The sequence below is a fragment of the Astatotilapia calliptera genome, chromosome 17 (assembly GCF_900246225.1).
Source record: "Astatotilapia calliptera chromosome 17, fAstCal1.2, whole genome shotgun sequence".
Taxonomy (NCBI): Eukaryota; Metazoa; Chordata; class Actinopteri; order Cichliformes; family Cichlidae; genus Astatotilapia; species Astatotilapia calliptera.
In genome coordinates, this window is record NC_039318.1 from 31,192,205 (window position 1) to 31,217,754 (window position 25,550).

The 25,550-nt window shown below is 40.7% G+C and overlaps 1 protein-coding gene across 1 annotated transcript in view; it reads left to right on the top strand.

Moving 5' to 3' along the window:
- The first annotated feature begins 3,989 nt into the window (after positions 1-3,989).
- The window catches only part of prickle1b (prickle homolog 1b), an 80,054-nt gene continuing 58,493 nt past the window's right edge, over positions 3,990-25,550 (top strand). The window contains exon 1 of the mRNA XM_026146846.1: positions 3,990-4,058. The gene's annotated coding sequence lies outside the window, so the exon portion shown is untranslated. The remainder of the gene's footprint in view (positions 4,059-25,550) is intronic.

Here is a 25,550-nt window from a genome sequence, read left to right on the forward strand (position 1 = left end):
CTCTCCCTCGCCCTTTTAGATACACATTACACACACACACACACACACACGCGTGCACGTGCTATGGCTCCTATCGCTGATTGATAAGCTGTCTGCTGAGAAGTCTATCTGATCATTTCAGCATGGTTGTGTTGACTGTGGCTTTGCCTGGCTTAACTCTATATTCTCTTTTTCCTCTTCTCTTCTTTTGTTCTCTGTCACTTTCACTCTTAGTTCAAGTTTTATTTTTAGTATCTATTTTTAGTGGAGATTCAAGTTGCAGAACAGATTGAGACTGTTTCTTTAGCTTCATTATTTCTGCTGTAATATTTTCAGCCGCTCTTCTTGGTTATTATAGGGAAACATGAAATATTTATTCAGGCAGCGCTGCCTAAAAAGACTGTGATTCGAGAGAGGAAGGACCTTCTATTGTTCCTTTCTGTGGACTCAATTTGGGGAAAAAGCATCAAAATGACCCGTTTTTGGTGTGAAGGATGAAGCAGGAGCAGGAAATGTTGATGACCCAGAAACTAAACAGCAGTATTCAGTGCTATAGTTGGTATTCAGGTGAGGAGCATGACTGGGCGCATGCTTGTAATTTTTCCGGACAATTACAGGGTTGTGCACCATAAATTCCCCATCCATCTCGTCAAAGTGTCAACACAGTTCTGCTGTGACGTCCTGAAGTGTCTGAGGGAGATGGTTTGGTGTAAATTACCCTGGCAACACATTTTAAAAAATATATAATTAAATTTAAAAAAAAGATTTTTAGCCTCGCCACATAATCTTTGCTTAATATCTTCTGGCAGATTTAGCCGCCAGGAACTTTGTGTTCTTCCGCTAAAGCTGGGCATACACTGTGCAACTTTTGGCCCATTTTGAGCTGACTTTTCAGTCATGCGACCGTTTTGGGGATCGGCACGAGTTTCGCCTTAATCGTGAGTCATGCATCGTGTAGTATACATGGCATAACGAGAAGCGATTAACACCTCACGACCAGCTCCCGATCATCAATCATATGGTTGCAAGAAAATCAAACCTGTTTGAAATCCTGTCACCCTACGTAAGGGTGTCAACGCAGCCTCTCACACTGCGCACACGCAAACAGAAATTGAAGTAGAAAAACAGAGTAGCACGGCAGTGCAGCGTGTGATCTGGACACAAGAGATGGAGGCACAACTTGTAGAACTTTGGCAAGCTCATCCGAGCCTTTTCGATGTGGCCTCGCAAAATTATCACTACCCCACCAACCGTGAAAAGAGTTGGATAGACATTGCTGCTCAATTGCAGCCGCCTGGTCAATGTTTTTCATTAGCAATTTATCAAAGTTGATGGTGGCGGTGTGTGTGTCTGTGTGAGTCAAAGACAGAGAGGAAGAGAGAAAGAGAGCGTGAGACAGATTTTGTGTTAAAAGCTTCATGTTATGGACGCACAGTGTGAGCACTATGGTCGCATCAGAGCATCGGGCCGTATAGTGTGAGACCATGCATCATGACCTACGGACTTCTTGTTACGGCCGAGACCGTTTTGGACGAGTGACAGGACTCAAACGCAGGACGCCGAACAGCTCGTAAGTAGATTTTAAGAATAAAGTTTAATGTTTCCACAAATATTCATAAACAAAAAGGTGAGAGTAGACAAGTACGACGTTCCACCACTGAAACTAAGTAATGATCTGGTCCGGGTCAGAGAGGACAGCTATTCCAGGGATTGGACTGGAAAGCAAGTCACATTTGATCCAGGAAAAGGTCGGGGTCACTGTAACAGAGTGCAGATGTTCAGATACGGATAAGGAGACATATGAATATGTTGCTGGTTCAGAATCCTCCTTCGTACTGCGTACTTGCCAAAGGAGGTCGGAGATGACGTAGAGGGGTGAGTAGTCCGGGTGTGAAATCCAAAAAACTCCTGGCGTGGAGGCAGAGAGGCAGGTAGGTAATTTGGGTAATAGCCTGTGGGACTGCCAGATGGTCCAGCATCCAAGTAGGTGCTCTTCGACAGGGGTTGACAGTTGGGTGTAGTGATGTTAGCAGAGAATCTGGCGAAGAGAGATTGAGTACGCTGGCCTTATGAGTCCCCGGCTAAATTACCCACAGGTGTAAGCGATCAGCAAAAACACTGAGGCCCCTCCCCGGGGTGGAGACGCCGGCTCAGAGGGAGACACACTGGCACACACCCGGACCATGACACTTCTCACCCCTGCGATTCAGGCTACGTCCACACTAATGCGTTTTCGTTTGAATACGCATCGTTTTCTCTCCGTTTTGGCCTCCCGTCCAGACTGAGACGGCGTTTTCGCTCAAGGAAAACGCTCTTGAAAACGAATACATTTGAAAACGGTGCTTTCGCGTCGCAGTGTGGACAGCAAAAACTGAGACTTTTTGAAAACAATGACACATTTTAGTCATGTGATGCAGTCGACATTTTGCCGCGACATTTCAATGAGCCGGAAAGTAAATAAACGGCAGACAGAAACGAGGCAGGTCAAATCGTCTTGAGTATCACGCATGCGCAGTACTGGAACGTAAGCGTTTTCGGCTGTTTCAATGTGGACGAACAACTCTGTGAAAACGACAGTGTGGACGCGGAGCGTTTTCAGACGAAAACGCCGTTTTCAGACGAAAACGCCGTTTTCAAATCTATCCGGGTTAGGTGTGGACGTAGCCTCAATTGTACAGTTTGAGCAGGAGCTGAATAACGCAACTGGAAAGAAAAAAAATTTGCACAGTGTATGTCCAGCTTAACTGGAATTGCCATTTTGACACACTGGAGGAATGCTGCAAACACACAATAGGACTTACGTGGTGCAATCAAAAAGTTGCAGCACTGGTTAAAGTGTCGCCGCACTGACCAAGAAGGCTACACTTAAGGAGAAATCATCTGAATTCAAATCACGTATTTGGTTTTTAAATTTTCTGTGTTTGTGGAACTTCCTGATCTCACCACATAGTTTTGCTGTGATGTTCGTCACCTTTTGCACTGCCGTCATTTTAGGTGTAAACCACTGCAGGATGCGCCGTTTGTATGCACCGTATCTTGTCGGTACAGTTGTTATCTGCTGCCACTCATTATTTTTTTTGCTCTGACCCATTTCTGTCTGTGACCATGCGTTTATTTCTTTCTCTCTCTCTCTCTCTCACTCACACACACACACACACGCACAAGATGTAGTGAGGCTGGTTTTGGCTCGCCTTGCTGTCAGTGTCTTTCCTGGGCAGCTGTTAGGGGCTTTGTTTTAAGTGGGAGAAATTCTTGGCAATACTGTGAATCATATGTTGCTGACTTGATAGATGTTTAAGCAATGCCGAGAGGCTGTTTCAGTCTCAGCTTATTTAGGCCTTCTTCTCTCTTTGTCTTCTGCGGCTCCTGTAAGGATATAATGACATATGCTCTTAATGTGACTTTCTCTTCCTCTCTCATTAATCTAAACTCATTCCTCTCTGACAGACAGACTGGAGGGGGGGGGGGCGATCGCTCTAAAGGAGGCCCAAATGTGTATATTTGTCTGAGAGAATATGACCTGCAGATAAATGACAGCACAGCTTTTTTTTCACTCCCACTTACAGGTTAACCAGAAAACAATTTCTCTTCACCATCATAAATCTGCCATGACAATGAGGTGCTGAACGTTGTTTCAAAGGCAGACAAATTAACTTAATATTTTAATGATAGTTCAAACATTGATGGTTATAATTCTTTAGGATATAAAAAAGTACATTTTCTTTTTTCCCACTTCAGCTGTCAGCATATCAAAAATGATGGTGAAAAATTAAGAAATGACTTTAACCTTTTCTTGGTGTGTCTGCATAATATTATAATTACAGACCATATATATCCTACGAAGTCGTGATGCACTTAATAGAGGACGTCCTGGGTCTTGGGTGTCTTCTTTTAGCAAAAATGCAGGAAATTATTAACAACAACAAAAAAAAAAAAAGTACAACTGGAAGACTGAGCTCACCCTTAAATACCAGCTGGTTGATGCACTGATTAATAACAGGTGTGTCAGCTAACGCACAGAAAGCAGTGGACTCCACCTAACCACAGGGGACCTGTCAATTGTCTCCAGGAAACAGCAGGTAAGCAAAATCAACAACATAAATAAACATTGTCAGGCTGAAAAAGTAAAACTATCAGAGAGATGGCCAATTAAAAAAATATGGTAACTTCTTTTTAATAAAGAATTCCGCGATAAAGATATATTTCCATGGTTAAGGAAAACGCCTTCACATCTAACAAAATCAGCAACGCTCTTGGGGAGAATCACCATCAAATGTCAACACAGAGAATTTACTAGAAGGTGAAAACCACTCTTTAAATTTAAAGATCAAAGCTCCAGTAAATTATTCTTGGGAGAATAAAACCATAATGAAATTATCTTGAGGCAACAGTTGTCTCAAGGTGTGTTACACTGTAAACCCTACACTATTCTGAAGAAACCCCCAACAATCTAACTCCCCCTTTGAGAAAGAACAACAAAAGCAACAGTGGGAAGGAAAAAGTCTCTTTTAACAGGAAGAAACCTCCAGGAGAACCAGGCTCAACAAGGGGCAGCCATCTGCCTGATGAAATATAATATTCTTCAACAACTGTTGACCTGATCTCAGACCAGTAGAGCGTGCTTTTCAGTTATGGGAGACAAACTGAAGACAGAGAGACCCACATACAAGCAGCAACTAACGGCAGCCATTGACACCAAAAGAATTTCAGCTGGAAAATGAAAACAAACTTTATATTTAAAATTGTTAGTTTGTCCAATTACATTTGAACTTATGGAAATGAGGTACTATGAATAAAAATGGCTAAAAACAATTAACACAATACTTCTGTAAAATCCCAGAGGAACTGCTTGTTGTTTTATGTCATATTGCCCTCCATTAAACACTCTCTTGGTGACTCTTGGTGAAAGGTCGGCCAAGTTTAGTTTTACGCTGAGATAAATTGAAGCCATGGATATAATCCCGAGTCCCTGGATTTAATATCTCTCTTGTTTGCTCTGCTAGTGTTACTTTTTTCCAAAGTGGTAAAGAGCTTTTGGTAATTTCTGATGGACTTTTGAATTTTTTTTCTATTTCATTTTTCTGTTACATTTCAAGTAATGTTTAATAGGGTTTTTTTTTTCTTATTTTTGTTTTTTAGGGATGCAAATGCAGGCAAAAAGTTATCAAAATCTTTCACCTTTTTGCCTGAAAAGCAGGGGCAGGCAGTGAACAATAAAGCAGACTTGCTCTTGGCTACTTGCATGTTTCCATCTGTCAGATCATAGTGAGAATCTCTTTTTCCCCTAATATTTCTTCCTATTTTGAACAGCGTCTTTAGCAAGAATGACTCATATGAGAACTGAACTTTTGGAGCTAGCTTCAAATGGCGATTCAAGACACTCCAGGCTTGAATGGCCTGCATTTTTTTTGGCTAGTTGTTTTCAGTTTGATTCTTAGTTTGCTTACTGTTTAGTTTTTCACCTTTTGTGTATTTCCTTTGTATTTATTCCCAGTTAAAAGTGATGTTTGCTTTTGTACTCAGTTTAGTCTTTTAGGTTTTATAGTTATAGTTCTGCACTTTCCTCATGTTCCCTTTGTATCAGTGTTGGGTGTTCCTGTTAGTTTAAATTATTTTTGAAGCCTTTGTCTCACGTGTTCAGTTATACTTTCCCCAGTCTCGATGCCTTGATTGTTTACACCCGTATGTTCACCTTCCCCAAGTGTCTCTGTGTGTATTTATACCCTCAGTTTGTTTCTGTTCTTTGTCACGTCATACTGTGTATCCTGTACTGTTACTTCTTCCATCCAGGTAGGAAACGTACACCTGGAAGCTTTATTATTACTCTTATTTATTATTGTGAACACCAGTAGTTTACCAGTTTCCCACGTCAATCTGTTGATTAGTTGCTGATATTTCTCACTCAGTCCCATTCATGTGCTAAAGATAAGTCTGTAGGAGTTCATCGTCTGGTGATGATGGTGTTAGGATATTTCTATCTAAACAAAGTATTTCTACAGCTGATCATTAAACAGCTAAATGTGATGACCACATTTAAACCTCTGTGTTAATCTTTTGAAACTGTAATTGGTGTCTCTTAAGTAAGATGCAGCCTTTGTACAGTCGCTTAACTCAGAATCAATATGGCAGAAATGGAAATATTGTAGCACAGATGATGCTCCCAAAGCTTAAAGGAAGGCATCTAATGTGAAAAACATTAAGTCATTTGTCAGCAGTGGAAAAAGAGATGGGCAGTTTGGATAAAGGCTGCATTGAATGAGAAAAACATTTTCATGGTCTCCTCTAAATGTCACATTGTGGCTTCAGTTGCAGTTTGTCATCCTACTGTAGTCTGAGACCGTCCCTCTGAAATCATGTCACTTAATTCTTTTTCCGGCTCCTTTGTCCTTTGTTTTCGCTCTTTTATCCGACATCTCTTCCTCGCTGCTTCTTAGAATTAACCTCTCTGTATTTACTGCACATCTGTATTTTATTTTTTTTTTAATATCGCTTTGCTGTCCTCCTGTAGTTCTACTGAGCAGCCGTTGGCCCTTTGTCCCATGTTCTTAAAGTACTAATCATAATGCCATGGGATCGTGCACCATGAATTCACATTAACTCGATGCATGAGGCTATATGCACTTCATCAGAAGGGAGCTGGGCTGCTAAGTAGATTTTATGACATTTCCCCAAGCTGATTCCAAGATCAACTTGTCTACATGAGGAGATGGTGATCTGCTACACTATATCTACCACAATTGCACTCAGACGAAGAGCATCTGAAAATGGAGTCAAAACTGAAGCTCCTCATGGTGCAGTCAAATATAATGGCTGAGATTTAGGCCTATATTCAGTGTATAAAGGGTTAGGGATGAACAGAGAGTATACTATTTGTCTTCAATAAAGACTCTGTTGGTCTTCATTTTTCATTAGATGTGGAGGTCTCTGAAGTTTTAGGTATGGGATGTTACACTCACTCAACAAGCACAAAAAAAGTGAAATAGTAACCAGGTACTATCTAGAGGAGTGGCTGGCTGGGTTTTGCTTTGATTTTAATGAATTTATTCTGCTTTTAAAAAAAAAAAAAAAAAAAAAAAAAAGAGGTATATCTGTGCCTTATGTTGTTCTACCTTAAGGTCTGATAATCCACTTGTCAACTAGGCCCAGAGTGGGGTTGCCATGACAGCTGCTGGGTCTATGTGTGTGATGTGTGACATTCCTGCCATACCAGTCGTAATCACGCAGACTACGAGACGCACACACAGAGAAGGAGAGAGAGTGGAGAAGAGGTTAAAGAAGGAAGTAAAATTTTAATTTGAAAGTCACAAGCTTGAACCCCAAAACAACCAGTGTGTCCATACTACCATGTATGTTTGGGTTGTTTTGTTTTTTTTGTTTTTTTGTTTTTAAAGGGAAGGGGGGGACAGTGATTTAAGGTGCTGGCACACTGTTAAAAGAAGATTCTGGATTTGAATGTTCTGGCTTGCTGGGGCCTTTCTACGTGGAGCTTGCATATTCTGCCCGTGCTCACACAGGCACTCTCTGAGTACTCAGAGACACTCTAAGTTTGTCCCACACTCCAAGGACATGCATGTTAGATTGACAGGTATTGAGCGTGATTAGTTATCTCTCTCTCCCTCTCTCTGTTAGGGCTGTGATAAATAGTTCCCACCTCTCCCTCATAGCCTTTAACTCGCTCACAGCTCTGATGGAAAGAAAGAGAGCTTTTCTTTCAAAGGTGCAATGTTCTTTAAATTAAACCATTAAAAAAAGTGTTTAAAAACTGCAGTTCCACAATTGGGCATTTGAGGCTGGCTAAAAAAATTGGGCCAATCCCTTTAGAGCCCAATCTATAAGGGGGCTGACCAACTTGATAGGCATACAGGCCTAGAGACCTTCTGGGAAACTCTTGTTTCGAGGGAAAAATGTACATTCCCTTACAGGTTGCCAAGTGTTTGGTGGAGGTTCCTGACTGCTTCCAGGTAAAATTTGTTCCAAACAGGGTGCTCCACCAAAAATCTTGTTTTCAGTTTGGTCACCAGCAGATTGCTGCAGCTGCCGGTGGTTGGCATGGAAGGTCCCAACTGTCTGCAACTACATGCAAACCACTAACTGAGCAGTAGTGAAACTTGGGAAAGTGTGACGCAAACTGGAAACATTTGCTTTCAAAGTAAAAGTTGTAGCATCAAAAGCCACAGTGATAAGGTGTAACTTTTAATTTTTAAACCCTCTGTGCTCTACATATTTGGAGAAATGGTAATAGGCAATAAATTACATATTTTCTAGTATAATTTAAGGGTTAGAGTTAGGATGATTGTTAAGGTGATTACTTGGCCTTTAGAAGGTGAAACTGATTGCACTAGAAAACTAAAAATTTGTGGTCCTTTTGCCTAGTAAGTACATTTTGTACTGTTTAGTTTAACATGCCTGCCTTAAGAGAAACCAAAATGGTACCGGCCATAATGCCATACATGAGATTTCAGAAAAATAGTGCTCAAACCAGTGAGTGACATCATGGTTGTTACATCCATTTTTACAAACTGTGGTTGTTGCCTATTTTCAACAAAACTAGTCCATTCCAACCAAACCAAACCCATCTTTATTCCTTAAAAACCCTCTTGATCTTCATAATTAACTGTCTCAACATAGCCAGAAATCTCATGTGCTTCTTAAAACAATTATGGGCTTCTGCTTCATTAAAGTAAAACTGTGTTTCAATGTACCAAGCACAATCCTGTTTGATTAAGGTTCGGCTATAAACAAACAAACAAACAAACAAACAAAAAAAAACAAAACAACTGATCGAGCCAATCAAACAGGAGAAAACAGGATCTCAGAATACTGGAGATAATGTCTGTTTTATCATTCACAGCAGAGACACAAACACACACACGTTTGTAAACCCACACACTTCTCAGTGGTCAGATTTATGACATCCTCCAACATAACAGATGACAAATGGTGCATAGTTGTGTGAGTAGGAAGATGAATGATGTGGCTATAAAATAACACACCGAAGATGCTGCTGGCATTTTAGTCTGTCTTACCCAGCCCCGCTATGTGCCTGCTGCCAGGTCAGATGCTGCATTTTTTTTTTGTTGTACCACTATCACTTTATATGTGTTTCAGTGTTTATGGTTCATGGTGTTCAGTTTGCTGGCTCATTAGCTCCAGACAAAAGGGTTTTTTGGTTTTTTATTTGTACACAACAGCCTTTGTTGATAGATTTGATGAGCTATTGTTAGAAGCAAAGCCAAGTAATTCGTAATTCAGTTTGTTTAATTACACTGCATAATAAAAAAACATGTATAACAACATGCAAGAGCTTGACAACGCTGATCTGATTACAGTCAAACCTGTCTTCATAATCCAGCAGATTTGTGTCCTCGGTGGAATTAAGCTCATCTTTTGTACTTTCTACCAAGGATCTCTTTATTGATTTAAAGTGCTCCTATGTATCCAGCTCACTTTTACTGCTCTGTCATATAAAAACTACATCCTCCTTCCATTGGATGGATAACCACCTCTTAAATCAAAGCCATAAAAAGCTCTTATTTCTTGTTTTTTTCCACTCAACTCTTTCCTTTCTACCTCATCTGTTTTTTTTCTTACTCTTTTGCTCTAAAAGATCATTTTATCCACATTCCCCTATATCATTCTCACCCTTTTAATACGTTTTGCTCAAAAGCTTCTGAAATTTAATGTGCACTGCTGACTAAAAGGGAGAATTACTGCTCACCAAAGTGTTGTGCAATGAGCTTTTCCACACTTACTCAGAAAACCAGCGAGAGGTCTGGGCTAAGGCAAGAAGCACTTTCACAACTCTTTCCTGCGAGTCATGGCTCTTGAAAAAACATACACTTTGGTCACCCAGCTGATGTGCCAGAATCACATTTTAGGACAAAACATACAGAATCATATTTTTCTTCTCTTTTATAACACTTTGGACATTCATTTATCAGTAAGAATGTGTAAAAGTAGGTCATGTATAATACATAACAAGCAGATTTCCAGTAGTCACTTTGCAACAACAGAGTTTACACATCCCACGAGCATCTGTTTAACACTGCAGACTAAAAAAAGAGGCGGCTGGTGGACACAAGGCTGAACTCAGTGTTCACACTGCAAGCAACACCATTATCAAGTCAGAGAAAGTCCATTCACTTCCCACTTCAACTCAGCCAACGTGTGGACGACAAACAAATTCATCAGAAGTAATGGAAATGCGCAAACTAAACTTTCTGTGACGTCTTCCTTTCAGAAAATAATCTGATTTCCAAACTTGGATGCTTCTCATTTAGTCTGATTTTGTTTGTTGAAGGCAAATGTCCGGTTAATTTTTAATTTCTACGTCTTTGCTAATTATTTAATATTATAACAACTCGAGGGTTATCTTGTTTATGTTAGAACCTTTCTAATCCAGCAATTGCAGAGCCACAACCCAGTGTACTCATACTACCAGTCCCAAGCTTGGATAAATAGCAAACATGATATCAGAAAGGGCGTTTGTCATAAAATCTTTGCAGATCATAAGACTCAGAGTTACACATTAGATTGATTGGGGTCAGGTTAACAGGAGTGTGGAGGTGAGAGTAGAGACCTTAAATCCAGGGACTTTGACTGGTAAAGGAGAGAGAGATGGATATGTGATATGATGGAAAGATGGAAGGTAAACTGGTGTACTCTTTATACAGGAGACCACGTGGAATGGAAGCAAGCTCAGAAGCATTGAAGGTAGAGTCAAACTGTTTTGCCATGGTGTAGATAGAAAGAGAAATGAACTAGAGCAGTGGTCCCCAACCTTTTTTGCGCCATGGACTGGTTTATGTCCAACAATATTTTCACGGACCGGCCTTTAAGGTGTCGCGGGTAAATGCAGCAAAAGAAGATTTATTCATAACACACGGGAAACCGAGTTAACGATAAAAACGCACACAAAAAAAACTATAAAAACCCTGAAAACCATAAATTTTACACTTGAGCCTCAGCTCTCGTGGCCAGTAACCAAATGACTCACAAACCAGTACCGGTCCGTGACCCGGGGGTTGGGGACCGCTGAACTAGAGGCAATTTTAAAGAAAAATCATGTGGATGGTGTTGTGGAGGTAAAGAGAGTCTGAGACAGGATCCTAAGTTTAAAGCTGGACACTGAACAACTGATGCTGAACATTGGATGTCAGCTAGAAGAGAGAGAGAGGAATTCTGACGTAAGTTAGAAATGGTAGTGGTTGAATTGGTAGAGAGTATCTGGAGTGGTGATTGGAGAAAGCTTCAATATAGATGAAGGAAACAGAGGTGACGAGCAGGTGTTGGGTAGTTGTGTTGTTAAGCACTACTACTAGATTTTACAAAAAGGGTGGGAATGGCTGTTGTGAACACACATATTTTAAGAGTGAAGAACATGGGGTGACATAAGGATGGAGGAAACTGCAGAGGGGTTGACTATGCTAAAAGAGATAGGAGACTGCAAGGTGGTGGCAGGGGAGAATATAACTTGGCAGCATTGAATAGTAGTCTTTAGGCTAATTTTGAAAATCAAGAAGGGGGAGCAAGTGAAGGCAGAGGCAAGGATTAAATGGCAGATGCTGAGGAAGGAAGAATGTTGCAGGGAGGAGTTGAGACAGGCTTTGGGTGGTAGTGAAGTGTTACCAGATGAGTGGGAAAGTACAGCTGAAGTGGTGAGGGGAAACTGCCAATAAGGTGTTTGGTGTATCCTCTGGACTGAGGAACAAAGATGAGGAGATTTGGTGGTTTGCAGTGGTGATGGACAGGACAGATGAGGTGTATGATGACTACGATAACTTTGCAGATGACATGGTGATCTGGAGTAAGAGTAGGCAGCAGTATGCACTGGAGAGAAGAAGGGTGAAAGTCAGTAGAAGTGGAAGACAGAACATGTGCGTGAATAAGAAGGAAACAGGTGGAAAGGTGAACATGTAAGGTGTAGAGGTAGTGAAAGGTAGCGAAGAAGACAATGCAGGGAGGGTTGAGTGTGTGGATGAGTGTCGGCAGAGATTTTTGACAGAAGGATTGCAGAAGCAGAGCTGAAGATGCCGAGGTTTTCATTGGGCGTAACCAAGGATGGATAGGAGTCAAAATCAGTACATCATTGGAAGGACCAATGAGCTCATGCCACAGCAAGGTGCCCATCGTCCCTCCAAAATTCGCAAGAACCGCTGCTCCTCTTACAATATTCAGCCGTACATCCAAAAGAAAACATATCACTTGGTTTCCATATGTCACACATTACAGTACAATGTGAGTTACGAAGAAATGTGAGTGAGACAAGCAACTGCATAATTTCTATTTTGGATTATAACTGCTAAAATGGATCCAACTATAAAACTGCAGCTGATTTTAACACTTATAGCAGCCCAGGGATCGTTTTACACAGCACTAATCAAATGTAGCTTGAATTTTTCAACATGTCTAATTTCTCAGACTGTACATATTTGTACCATGCACGCACTCTGAGATTAAAGATTAAAGATTTAGCATTTGTTGAAAGCCCAATCTCCTTGGGCATTTCTGAGTCAGTGTGAGTGATTTAGTGTCGAGTGTGGAGAGGAAAAAGCTTGTCGGCGAGATAGCATCAGTTCTACCTGCAGACTTCGAGCCCATCAGCATTATTTCATTATCTCTCCCTCTGTCTCTTTTTTTTTCTCTCTCTCTCTGTTTCTCCCTTTAGCATTAACCTTTTATATGATAGATACTTTGTTTGCCTCCCCTTTCTGGCTCTCCCTTAGTCTCCCTCCCTCCATCTTCTACATCCCAAGTAGCAAACCAGACATTTCTCACTCTCACAATTATTCAGTGTAGGGTCAAACTGGTCCTTCTGCCCACGGCTTCATTTCACCTCTTGGGAAGGAACGATGAGCTCTTGAATGCATTTGCAGTCTTGCACACAGGCAATGTTTCCCACTTAGCTCTATAGCTCTTTGTAGGTATGACCTTTCTCAAGCAATATCCTCACTGACTCAGACTGCTGCTAATAGTTCACATTTGGGGCGTTTACAGCAGTTCAGTGTTATGTTGTTAGCTCTAACAAACTAAACATTTATTTGTGAATTTCCTTTATTTTGTACTATTGAGACCAGCTCCATTTCCTGAAGTATGTGACAATAAATAAGAGCGGAAGAAACTTTTTTTTGTCATTCAGTGCAAACTAACTTTCCTCAGATACATTGTTTGACAAGGCAGCTGAGTCACACTGACCTGGCTGAGGTTAGCGAGCATGTAATTAATTGAAAAGAGAGTTGCTGGACATTCCCTATCAACAAATCACAGACATAATGGCTACATTAGTAGCATCTTAAACACGGAGATAGGAGACATAGGGCTGCATTTGTCTGGAATGCAGCAACAGCCCAGATAAGGAGACGCTTTGGACGAGTTACAAAGAGAGCCCAGGCTGAGCACTAATCATATCTGTGTCCTTCTCTCCCTTCTTTCCCACACCAGGCTCCTTATTTCTCTGTGCCATTCGTCACATCCTACGCTCTTACTTCAGTCTTTCTTCTGTCATCTCCTCCGCTTTAATTCTTTATACATCCTTAATGTGTTGAACTGAGTGTCGGTCTCCCACTCTCGTGCAGCTGAGAGAGCGGCAAGAAATGCCCTGTGATACCCCAGCTCACAGTGTGAATCCAACTGTAGGAGCAGGCTTCACCATTGATGTGAGTTATATCCTTGTTTCTGCCCACATACTGCCCACTGTCTTCACTCTAATCACGCTGAAATGCAAAGGTATGGCAACTAATAGCTGCCCACTCACTCAGATAAACATACAATCACAGATGAATAATATTGTACTTTGATGTGCAAGATTACCTGAGCTATAGATCAACAGATTGTGTCACAGAGAGGCTACTTCATTCTTCCTTCTTCATTTTTCTTTCTATCTCTGGCTTTTAATCTGTGTTTAATTATCTCACTTTTTCCCCCTCCTTTTTTAAAAATCTTCCACAGGTAATTCTGAGGTCAGCGCCCGGTATGCAGTGCCTGAGCGGCACTGGATAATCGTGTGTAGGTACACCTAGAAGTACATGAACTTGTGGGTCTGTACCCACAGCTGGAGTCTGCACATTGTGTTGGGGGGAAAACATTAGCAAATCCTACCTAAGCAGACCACATCCTCTTCACCCTAAAGCCGTGTAGGTAATGAGATGGGAGGTTATGGGCGGGATGGGAGGCACTTCTGAGTGGAGCAGCTCTAGATGTCGTGGGTAAACATCCGTGGGAACAAGATGCTTAATTGATGTCATTTAAATTTTATTTGCAATATAGCACACAATACTTTAGCACCAGTGGAAACACTAATTTGCATTTGAGTGGGTGAGTGTGCAGCCGCGAGCTGTAATCTGACTGCAAGCACAAAGATTAGAAAGGAATTTTGCATGCAGCTACTGTCGTGTGCATAAGTGACCACAGTTTAAATGTTTCCTTGAAGTTCAAAAAGAGATTTTCAGATTTTTCTCTCAGTGTTATCTTTCATTGTCCAATTTTAGCACACTATTCAAAGCCCACTCTAACCTTATGTGGTCAGCCACTTCATAGATGAGTTGCTGTGGCTTCTAAATGCTTCCACTTTGCATTAATACCACTTGCGGTTAATTGTGGAATATCAAGGAAGGAAAAGAACTTCACACACTAGCTTGTTGCAATGCTAGCATACAATGAATTCAGTGAGCAATTCTTATACAAATGTTTGTAAAGGCAGACCTCATGGATGCTTGATTTTTAATTTATTTTACCTGAAACAATCAGACTGAAAACACCTGAATTCAAAGATTAAGAAGTGTGGCCTAATATTTGTGTCCATGTAGTGTATTTAACACACACACACACACACACACACACACACACACACACACACACACACACACACACAAAATTCTGAAATGAATGTTTTTCTTACCAAGTTTATGATTGCACAACTTTTTGTTGTCAAAACTGTCCAATGATAGACAATGATAGACAAAAGCACCTTAAAATCTACTTAAAACTTTAGTATTGTAACCCCAAATGCAATCTTTCCTGTTGCCTAAACTTTGGTGCTTAACAATACTCGAGTAGTTTTAGAAACTAAACAGCGAGTAAAAGCAAAAGTATACAAACATTAGTTCTGGAATGCAATCTGAACCATTTTCCTCACCTTAACCAACCGCCTCTTCTTACCTTGAGCAGTCTTTGTCACTTTTTCAGGGTTGAAACACTAAAAAACCCCACAGATGATAGTTTGATTACAGTTTGTGAAATAAAATTCTATGTTGTCTGCTGTTATACCAACACACTGAATGTTTAGCAGCTATACTGAGAAGAGCATAATGAGAAGAGATCATAGAGAGACGGCATAAAACGGACACTGTGGGAGAAAGAAAACACAATTTAACAGCATGCAATAGTAGTGAAATGCATGGGAAGGGCCTCCAGCAGCCTGAACATACTGCAGGAAAACTAAGGGAGGACTCGGGGTCACCTGATCCAGCCATAACTACAAGCTTTATTTAAAAAAGTAGCTATAAGTCTCATCTCAAAGGTAGAGAGGGCATCTGTCTCCTGAATCCTGCTTATCCTTAGCTCAGTGGTAAGCTAAGACACTGTGTCCACATCCTGTCTTCAGCAGGGGAAAACAGTGACAAGCCTGTCTGCTAGAGCCAAACACTCTCCATCTTAACATCACTTGGGTCAGAGCCAGTACACTGTCAAAACTTTGAGCTTCAAGCATATTATTAAGGTATGCAACACCTTTTCCAGTGCCAAGTTTGTCATATGGAAAAACCCTCATGAGCCAGCATCCTGGTTCTGATTAATAGTTTTTTATAGCGCAGCACGATGCAAGTATCCCATTGTGACTGACATTTTACATTAGTACACCACATGTAGAATTAGAAAACTCGTGATAACTGGCTTTAACTGAACAGAAATGCAACCGGGTAGCGCTGCTGGCAAACATTTCCAATTGTTCTAGTGAAACCAGCACTGAAAGTTTGAATGCTAGAGTGCAATACATGTTGAGATGAGTATATTTTGTGGTGAAAAAGATGCCAGCTGAGGACAAGGCAGCGGGAAGGAGAGCAGAAGAGAGCTGGCTGTTAGCAGACATAATGGGAACCAGACCTGCTGGCAGAGAGGTAATTAAACTGCGCAGAACAATGGCGTCACCACTCATAAACTCCTCTAAAGAAGTTTTTACCTCCTAACTCTTTTCCAGTTGACTTCCACGTAACAAGCGATAAAACTGAACAGTGTCAGGATTTTTCTTATTTCAGCTTAATGTCATTAATTGCTTTGAAAAAGTATAATAATGAATATCTTAATGAAGACTGTGAACTTGTGTTAAATCTTTGCTATTCTTTTTCCTTTTTATGTCCTTGTTTGGATTTAAGTTTTTCTCATTGTCTACGAGATATCTAAAATTCAAAGTTCAAGAAATCCAGTGAATTTTTTTGCCACTTTAGATATTAAACTAAACAATTATTAAAGCTACTTCCTGCTGTATTTGCACTTCCTGTCTTTATTGGTTTTCCTATCAGTTTTCCTTCCTTCCTCAGTTGCCCTGTGCTCGTTAGTGTCACCAATTTCAATTCAGTCTCCTCAGTCTATACATTACAGTTTTTCCCTTACACCTTGATAAATTATCTTGTATTCATATGCTTTTTGTTGTGAAACATTCCAGCCATTTTTAGTATTCCGTGTGGATTTTTTCCTACCTCTCTTTGACGGCTGCTGGATTGTTTCCTGGATTTTATGGTTTTGCGTACATCTACTGCTCATCTCTGGTTTAAAGTTGTACAATTTTGGACTTTTATCTTGCATTCAGGTCCACTAGGTATCTCATCAGGTCTACAGTGATCAGTCTAGTGTAGAGTTCATTTAACATCCACCTTTTTATTAAGTTTATTTTATTAATAGAATTTTCACCTATTGAGAAAACGCAACCCAAACAAAATGAAAAGTACATTTGTTGAAAAGATATTGTAATCCCAAAAATAATGCACAAGATGTCATTTAAAAGGCAACATCTCATAGCTTTTTAAAATCTAATTTATTCTATGTAAAAATAGTGTATTGCATGAAATAAGTACAGGAGATAAGTCACATGTCATTTATTTCCTGTGCCAACTTGAGGGCTGGCAATTTAATTTGCCAGATCTGGTGATTTTTCTCAGCTCGACTAAGTCTTACCCTTTTCCTTTTTGTAACCCAGGGATGGAAATTTCAAGATGTCTCTGACAAACAGTGCTGTGATACAAAGACAGCAAGTGAGACTTATCCTTTTTCAAAGGAAATGGTTAGCTTTTGCTTTCAATTTTAAGACTGTTGATAATGTGATGTCACTTAGTTTCAGAGGTCACATTAGGTATCGATATAATATGGACTGTAGGTATTAAATGGACTAGTAACACTCACCAACCTTGAATTTCCCTGGAAGGAAGCACTGGTCAATCTTCTGCAGACCATCCTGATGTTGGGCTGTAACTGCAGTGGACATGGAGTAAATACGCTTTCCAGTGCTGGCTTCTCTATCAAGTCTTCTCAGGAGTCCTTCAACCAAGAGGGGGAGTCTGTTGAGTAGAAGGTGTTTATTGTTCCTTTGCAGTTTCCTGACTGACAAGTTGCTGGACTTGGCAGGCTTGATTTCCTTCTGGGCCAGGGATAGATGCTCCTCCAGACTTTTAACCAATCTAGAGGTACAAGCTTGTGTCTAGAGAAAAGTGGTAAAATAATCCATGTAGCAACAGATGGCTGGGAGTTGTTGGTCTGACAGGGATCTACCCTCTCTCACAGTCTGTCTTGTACCTATCAGGATAATCTGGCCATAAAGAGAGCAGTACTTGTTACTTGCTGCATTTGGCTATCTGGATGTGCTCCTACATCATTGTGGAGTATAGGGAACCCTGGGACACCTGCCTGCTCACAACTAGTATTGAAGTAGTTATTTGCCAGGATTTAAATGGTTCAGTTGAGAGAAGATCTTTCCCTCCACATTCAACAGAGCAATGCCTCTGAACTGGTTACAGTTTTGGGAAACCTTAAGTGAGAAAGAGACTTTTCCAAACACCTCTCATAAAGTTTCATGATCAGTTGAGCAGCTTGAAGGGTACACTGATAGATCCAGGTTCCAATGATGCTCTTGCTCATTCTATTATCTGTTTGACCTCCACTTTGAAGGAGTGGTATCAAACTCAGGTGGACTGGGAACTGCCTGGTTATTGAAGGGGTCTTGCATTTGAACTACTTCACAGCTGGTCTTTAGTGTAACACTCCAGCTGCATGGCCTTGGTATGGCATGGAAAAACCTTCCCCTCGCTCTCTGCACTTCTTGATCTTTCAGTTATCTTGAGGTGCTAAAGCCTTTCACTGATCTTTCCCAGGTTCCTAAGCCTTTTTCCCCCTCGGCTTTCCTCCATGACTTCCTCAGAAGGCAACATTCTTTGGCCAGCTGTAGGATTTCCCTCTTGTCTTTTGCTTTGTCTGGAACAGTGGTTCTTTTAGGCATGTCTCCAAATTGGCTTTCCCCTTCCACATAGACGAGATGACAAAATATGTAGCATCTGAGCTGTTTCTTAGCACTTTCTTCAGGACAATAGGTAAGCAGTCATCAAAGCATAGTCAAGCTTCCTTGTTGCTAGCCTGTGGCGATTTGACCTTGGGTTTCCAGAAGAAGTTTTGATGGTCCTTTTGTGCGCAGGGTGTTGTGGGTCTACTGCTGCGAATCATCTTGATAATTACCAGGTGGGAAAGCTGTTCTTCTCCTCCACCAGCCATAGCAAGAAAGATCAGTGGTCAATCTTGGTTTCTGTGGGTTTTCATTAGCACAGAAACCAAGCTTAGCATATCTTTATGCTAAGCTTCTAAAAATAAATAAATAAATATCCTTTTTTAAAATATCTTGTTATGCCTGGTGGAGTAGAAGAACGGCTTTCCTAGCAGGTCTTACAGCGTTATCAGGATAATATATAATATAGATATTGAAACAGATTTTAATCAGGTTCATACAGTTGTTGATGGATTATTTCTTAGTTGCACTGCAGCATGTGACAATAATTAAAAGCTACACTTAACTAACAGCAGTGGCTGGTGAATAAACTAGCAAAGCTTCCCTCAGGGCAAGCAAATTTTTTACAGAAGTATGACTCCAATTGAATGCAACTTTTTATATCAGTGTGCTAGATTTTTAAAAAGGCTAAAGAAAGGTTTTTGGACACATTGGTTATGTGTATAGTATGCCAACACACAAGCCATCTTTGGGTGTTTTGATAGGAGAAAATGTGTAGTGGAAAACGGCATCAAGTTTAATCCCTATATTAAACTCTAACTTTCCCTTTAGGTTAGGCTTTGCTTTTTTTAGAGGACGAGGAAATGCTGATTATAGGCTAAACCTCAGTCACTTGCACTTTTCTTTTCTACTATAAAAGTGAAAGCCTGCTGTTGTACCCAATTTTTTTGTGTGTGTGTGTGTGTGTGTGTGTGTGTGTGTGTGTGTGTGTGTGTGTGTGTGTGTGTGTGTGTGTGTGTGTGTCAGTCACCGTGATGAGGGTGTCAGGGTTCAGGGGGCATCAGAGGGGTGCAGGTCACGACCTGCCGTGTCATGCTCTAATTGTGATTGTCATATTGATGGAGAGGGAAAGGGCTGGAGAATTGGAGAGCTAACATAAATTGTAATGATAGATACTGGGGCGTGAGTATCAGTGTCTGAGTGTTTGTGTGGGAGTGTGCGCATGTTTCTGCTTTATCTGTGTGTGTGTGTGTGTGTGAGTGTGTGTGTGTGTGAGTGTGAGAGAGAGAGGGAGCGAGAGAGAGAGGGTTTTGTGTGTTTGGAGGCGGAAGAGAGTGAGTTATTTTGTCCCGGGGCAAACGGAAACCATTGTTTAAGCCGCAGCTCTTGTCTCATAAGTGTTTGCTGTTGTGGGAATGCTGTGGTTTTGGAGTCACAGAACAATCAGTAGAGTCGCACTAACAGAGAAACAAAGTAAGTAGGGGGAGGAAATCAGATGGAGGGAAGAGGAACGAGAGAGAAAGGTAGAGCTGCAGAAACAAAAGACAGTGTGAGGAAAGTATAAGATGGAGCAGAAAGAATTCGTTGGAGTACATTCAAAAGACAGACACTTAAAAAGACAGAAAAAATGGAGGCCAGACAAGAAGGGAAGTTATTCCTCCCATGCCTGTCATCTTTCTCAACCTCGGGCCGTGCGTATCCTCAGGCCATCCCGCCGTTGGAATTTACAGTCCGATGGGCCTGCCTGCTAATAAAACACATGTGGGCTTGTAGAGGAATGGGGAGGGACAGGGGCCTGCGAACAACCTCTCTCTGTGTCCATGCACTCACACTATAGCGCATGCGCGCACACACACACATGCACAGGATTCATAGATTCATATTCATATTTACCTGTTTATGCATATGTAAACTTGTAACCTCAATCAGCACTGGGAAAGCTTCTGTTTCTTTGTCTGTTGCTACTGCTGTGATTTGTTGTAATGAATAACTGTATGTATATAAAGACATACAACATTTAATATTGTGTACATTGTATACAGTAGTTTCCAATTTCATTGACCTTGGCTACAACTATGTTATATAAACCACTCTAAACAACTGAATATACACATGCAATGATGGCTTGCATGTGTATGTTGTGGAGTGTTTGATTTGTCCCTTTACCAGCGAATTATAAATGCTTAAAAAACAGCTCTGGGCTCAATTAAAGCTCCACATTCCCAATTTGTATTGTGAATCATTGGGAGATTGGACTACAAATGTTCCACACATGTAATTGATTTCTGCAGCAGGCAGAGCATTGAGCAATAGCCAAAACAAAGTGGCCTAATAGTCCAAATGAAATCAGTCTTGTGCGTCTTTCCTGTGCTTGTAACAAATAATGACTGACAAGAAAAACACATGCAACGCACAAAACTCGGTCTTAGTGTTTACTCTCCTAATCATGAATGTAAATGCAAGAGATCGCCGTCTTGCTTCTCTCCTGCTTTTCCTCTTTCTTTGCTTTCTCCTGTTATATCCTCCTCTCTCTTTGTAATTCATCCCCCAGCTGTCCACAAAAACTTCCTTGCCATACAGAAATACTCAAACATTATCCCTGCTGTAAACAAAAAAAAAAACGTGCAATTAAAAGGTTTTATACGCTTGTTTTAAGTGTACTTCGTGTCCGACAGAGAAAAAGAGTGTATGCATGTTTGTGTCATGAGTGCGGTATGGCTTCCAGCAGCGGTCCTGCTTCCAACTGGGGCCCTTCTCAGTTTTGTGAGACTCCAGGGGGTCGAGAAGAGAGAGACAAAGATAGAGAGCCCTGTCACCAAAACCTCTCCAGCTCGGGCTCTCTCCTCATTAATCTACAGTCCTGAGGGAGTCTTGCAGAAACGCATTAAAGAAATATGCGCCGCTTGGAAAGCAGGTCAACATTTCTATCAAGTCCTCTATATGTCCAATACAGAGCATTCATTTAGAGCGAATAAGAATAGCATCTGAATAAAGAACTTGGTAGTAGCCAACAGTACAATTGTACTGCTTGTAATACTACGGTTAGGTGATGAAACTTCTTGGGTAAAGCATGGAGGGGGAGAGGCAAAAACTATAGAGATTGACAGACCACGTGACTTTCGTGCATTGCATGCCGGGAACTCGTGGCAAAACAATCCAAGTACCGCATCAAATGCAAGCATTTGCAGCACCGCAAAACGTTCATTCTCCAGTTCCAATAAATTCTTGCTTTTTCTTTGCCCCCCAAAAAAGGTATGTACAAAACGAAGGAGAACAATGCCGGTCCGTACAAAGACAGACTTGATGAAAAGTCAAAAAAAAGATACGAGGAAAAAATCAGGAGTGAAAGGGTCAGACCCTTACGAGCACACAGAGTGGACAAAAGATGTTAGCGTGCTGCCCAACTTTCACCACGCTCATATTTATAATTATACGGTTCTTGGAGTGAGTGCACACACTCATGGAGTTTAGTAACTTCAGGTCACTGCAACAAGCCCAGGGACAGTTTACCGACGGATGGGTACAGGACCTTAAAATGCACCGTGTAGAACAAAAGACCATCGTACCTATCATAAGTTTACCAGTCTCACAAGTCGTCTTCATAAATACACATTCGTTAACAGTTTATTAATAGGACTTTTGAGCTCAACAGTAATTAATTAGCAGTGGAAATAATTTCTGGTACGGATTACAGAAATGTAGCAGTGACAATAATATTGTATGCTGTAATCGTACTGGGCAATTAGTGATACAAAAAAACTGTTTTATCCTGTGAATAAAAGTATATGTTTTTGTCAATGTACCATGGTAATAACAGAAGCGAAACGCAATATTATGTCAGGACAATTCACTATTTATGCACAATAAACAAAGGAGCATAGCTGTTCAGCGCCAGACTTGCTTGTAACCTATATCACCAGTTATGTTATGAAAAATGACGTATTAACTACAACAGAAGACTGACCTTTGTGGGAATGCTTGGAGCAGACTAACATGTGAGCTGGAGTGTTCTGGGACGTTATATTTGATCTTTGAATGGCTGTAATCCAGGCCATCCGTCGCCTCTTTGTTACTTCGGAAACATGGCTCGAACAATTTCTCTTCAACAACGTAATCCGATAACAACCGATCTCTTTACCCGTCGGCTTCCTGTGGCTGTCATGCGACCGGCTATTGCAGTTAATAATACAACAGCTTCTTGCCATTTTTTGTTTCTTTTTATCGCTGTGTAACTGATTTCAATTGAAAGCCTACGTGCGCTAGTACCTCTTGCCACGAGTACCCAGAATTGTTTGCGGTTTGCTGATTCGGAAAAGTGCAATTTTTATGTTTCAGCTGCTTGGTTGAAGATAAACTGTCATTTGCTTCATTATCTGTTTTTTGTTTTTTTGTTTTTTTCAGGATGGCCTGTATATAACTTTCATAAAACTAAAAACCTTTTGTATCATACTTAAATTTAGGCTGCAAATCCACTAAAGCTCTCTACTATACAATGACCTAAATGCGCTTTATTTGGGCTGTCTTTTTGTGGTCTTTATTTACTTTAATTGAAACGTTGATGTGGCTTCTTAACACTTTCATGCACCACGACTTGATGTGTCAAAACTCTGACAGCAGCTTTATGACATGATGTGTTTTGATAATGAGATATCATCTGTTATGTTACTTTGGGAGGATGTAAACAAGGAGAGAGAGCACTTCCAGACCTTGTCTATTGTTTTTGCTTGGACATACACACAAGGGGGATGGGTTTCGTCTGGGGTCAAACTGAGGTTAAGTCTGCATATTATTAGGTTGAGAGCAAATAATTATACTGGCCTGGAGAAGGGTAGCCTAAATACAGACCTTCTGCATAGGTACAGAACATCTAGTCAGTCTGTATTTGATTCCTTTGCGGGAACAAACAATATACATCTAAAGGCGCCTGTCGGTGAGAGGATAGAAATGTTACTGTTTCAGGGCTGTCCCACTAACTGTGCAGTACAATGATGTCATATCAGTATAAGGAGGGGCTGGGTGATTACTTGCTCCCTGTCTGTGTATTTTGTTTGCGCATTATCTGTGATAATGAGATGGAAAAAGTAGACAAGGCTGCTGATGTGGAGAAGTCATTATATTCATTCATCTTCTTAGCTTGATATGACTAAGATAAGTCATCCCGGGGAATCTGCATCATTAAAACATAGACATAATTTCTTAGGAATATTTTAAGGCACATATTACATACTTGTCCTTTATTTCACGTTGAGTTGAAGCTGTTTTGCAGGTCCCAGGAGACTCAGGTCTGTGAACTGACTTCTGACCCACTATTGTTTCCGGTAAGTCTGACAGCAAACCTCCAGAGACGCTTAGGGAATCTTGTCTTTGCATGTAAAAAGGAAATGGGTATTAAGTTCATGGAACTTCCTTTTCATCGTTATATCAGCTTCACCCTTTTGCATTTAGCAGTTTATCAGTCTGCTAGTAACGAGGTGTTTAGGTGTCTCTTTAGCCATAGCCTAAAAAAGGTGATTAACAACCCACCCAAATCAAATCAAAGCTGCTGGGCAGCTATCTGGAAACATTCATAATCTGCTTCAGCAAAAACTGCTATCTATCACAACGGTATTAAGATAAGATTATTTTCATTATTCCAAGAATGATGTATCAACAGTACACAATGCTTAGGGTGTATAAACACTATTCTTTAAAAACATTGGTGTCTCCATCCAGCATGATCAGAACACTTGCTATAACAACCTACTTCTTAGGTGGCATACGCGCTCACTATGATAAAAAGATTATGGTATATGTCATTTTGAGGGTGATACAGTAAATGATTTAAGGATAATAAAGTTCTTATGTTTAACATGTACATGCAGCTTCTCTGCTTTTTGACTAATTTTTATTCCTGTTTAGGAATGAGCTGTGCAACATCAGAGTATTGCACAAGCATGAGTGTGTGCAGGGCTTGTGTGGCTGTGGTTTGCATAAATCTGTAATTGCTTGCGCCTCTCATCCCCGCCGCGGGCCTGTTCCACCCATGTCATGCTAGTGTAGTGTCAATAACGTGCCAACGCACATTGTTACACACATAATTGATCACTCCCCACGGTGACGTGTGAAACCTGAGGACTCATTACCTTGATGATCTTGATTGGATACTCTCAGCTGGGTTCTATGTGTTGATGTCATGACTGTGTAATACTTCTGCTGTGCTTCGAGTAATAGATTCTTTTTACATGCGAACTGGTGATTGTGCCACTTCTAGACCTGATTACGAACTTTAATTTGGAATAATTCAGGTAACATTTATTCCAGTAAGAAGGACCAGGTTATTTTTTGCCTGGCTTGCTCACATTTGAAGAGCTACCAAACAGGACATGGTAATGAGATGAGTAATCCACGAGTCTGTCAAAAGTGATTTGTACAAAGGACACTGTGGTCAGAGGAGAGGAGTCAGTGCATTATCCTAATGCAGGATATGTCTTCAAAGAAAAGAGGTCATACTCGCTAAACTCGGAATTTATTATTCAGCTCTGACAAAGTGTTTTCTGTCCTGAGGTGCATCTGTTTAAACCTGTCCCAGTAACAAAGCTTATGAAGCAATGAAATGTGCATATGAAACTATAATGTGAACAGTTTCCTGCATTTCACAATGATAACAATGCCTATGTCATTGGATATAATCCCTAATAAATCTTTAAAATACCACGACACCTACGGTGAAATCTGTAAAAACTATCATAGCTACAGGTGCAGATGACAAGCTGACAGTTACAGGCAGAAAGTGATGGGCTTTTGCTCGAGGATGATAAGTCATCCAGAGTTCAGGCGCAGATGTCTGTCTGTCTCATCATGTCTTACTGTATAATGTGAAAATCTCGCTGGAGTCCAACATAAAGGGCACAGCTGAAAGAGAAGATTTTAAACTATAGGAGCTCAGCCTTCCATTTAAGGTAGAGCATGGGTGTAAACCAGAGGTGTATTTGCATTCAGCTGCAGATTGATATTGGAGAAACGGACGCAGCTGTAGATATAGAAACAGGTGTGGAACCTCATGTGTATCCTATAAGATGTTTGAGTCTGTGTCTAAGGAATTAGAAACCCA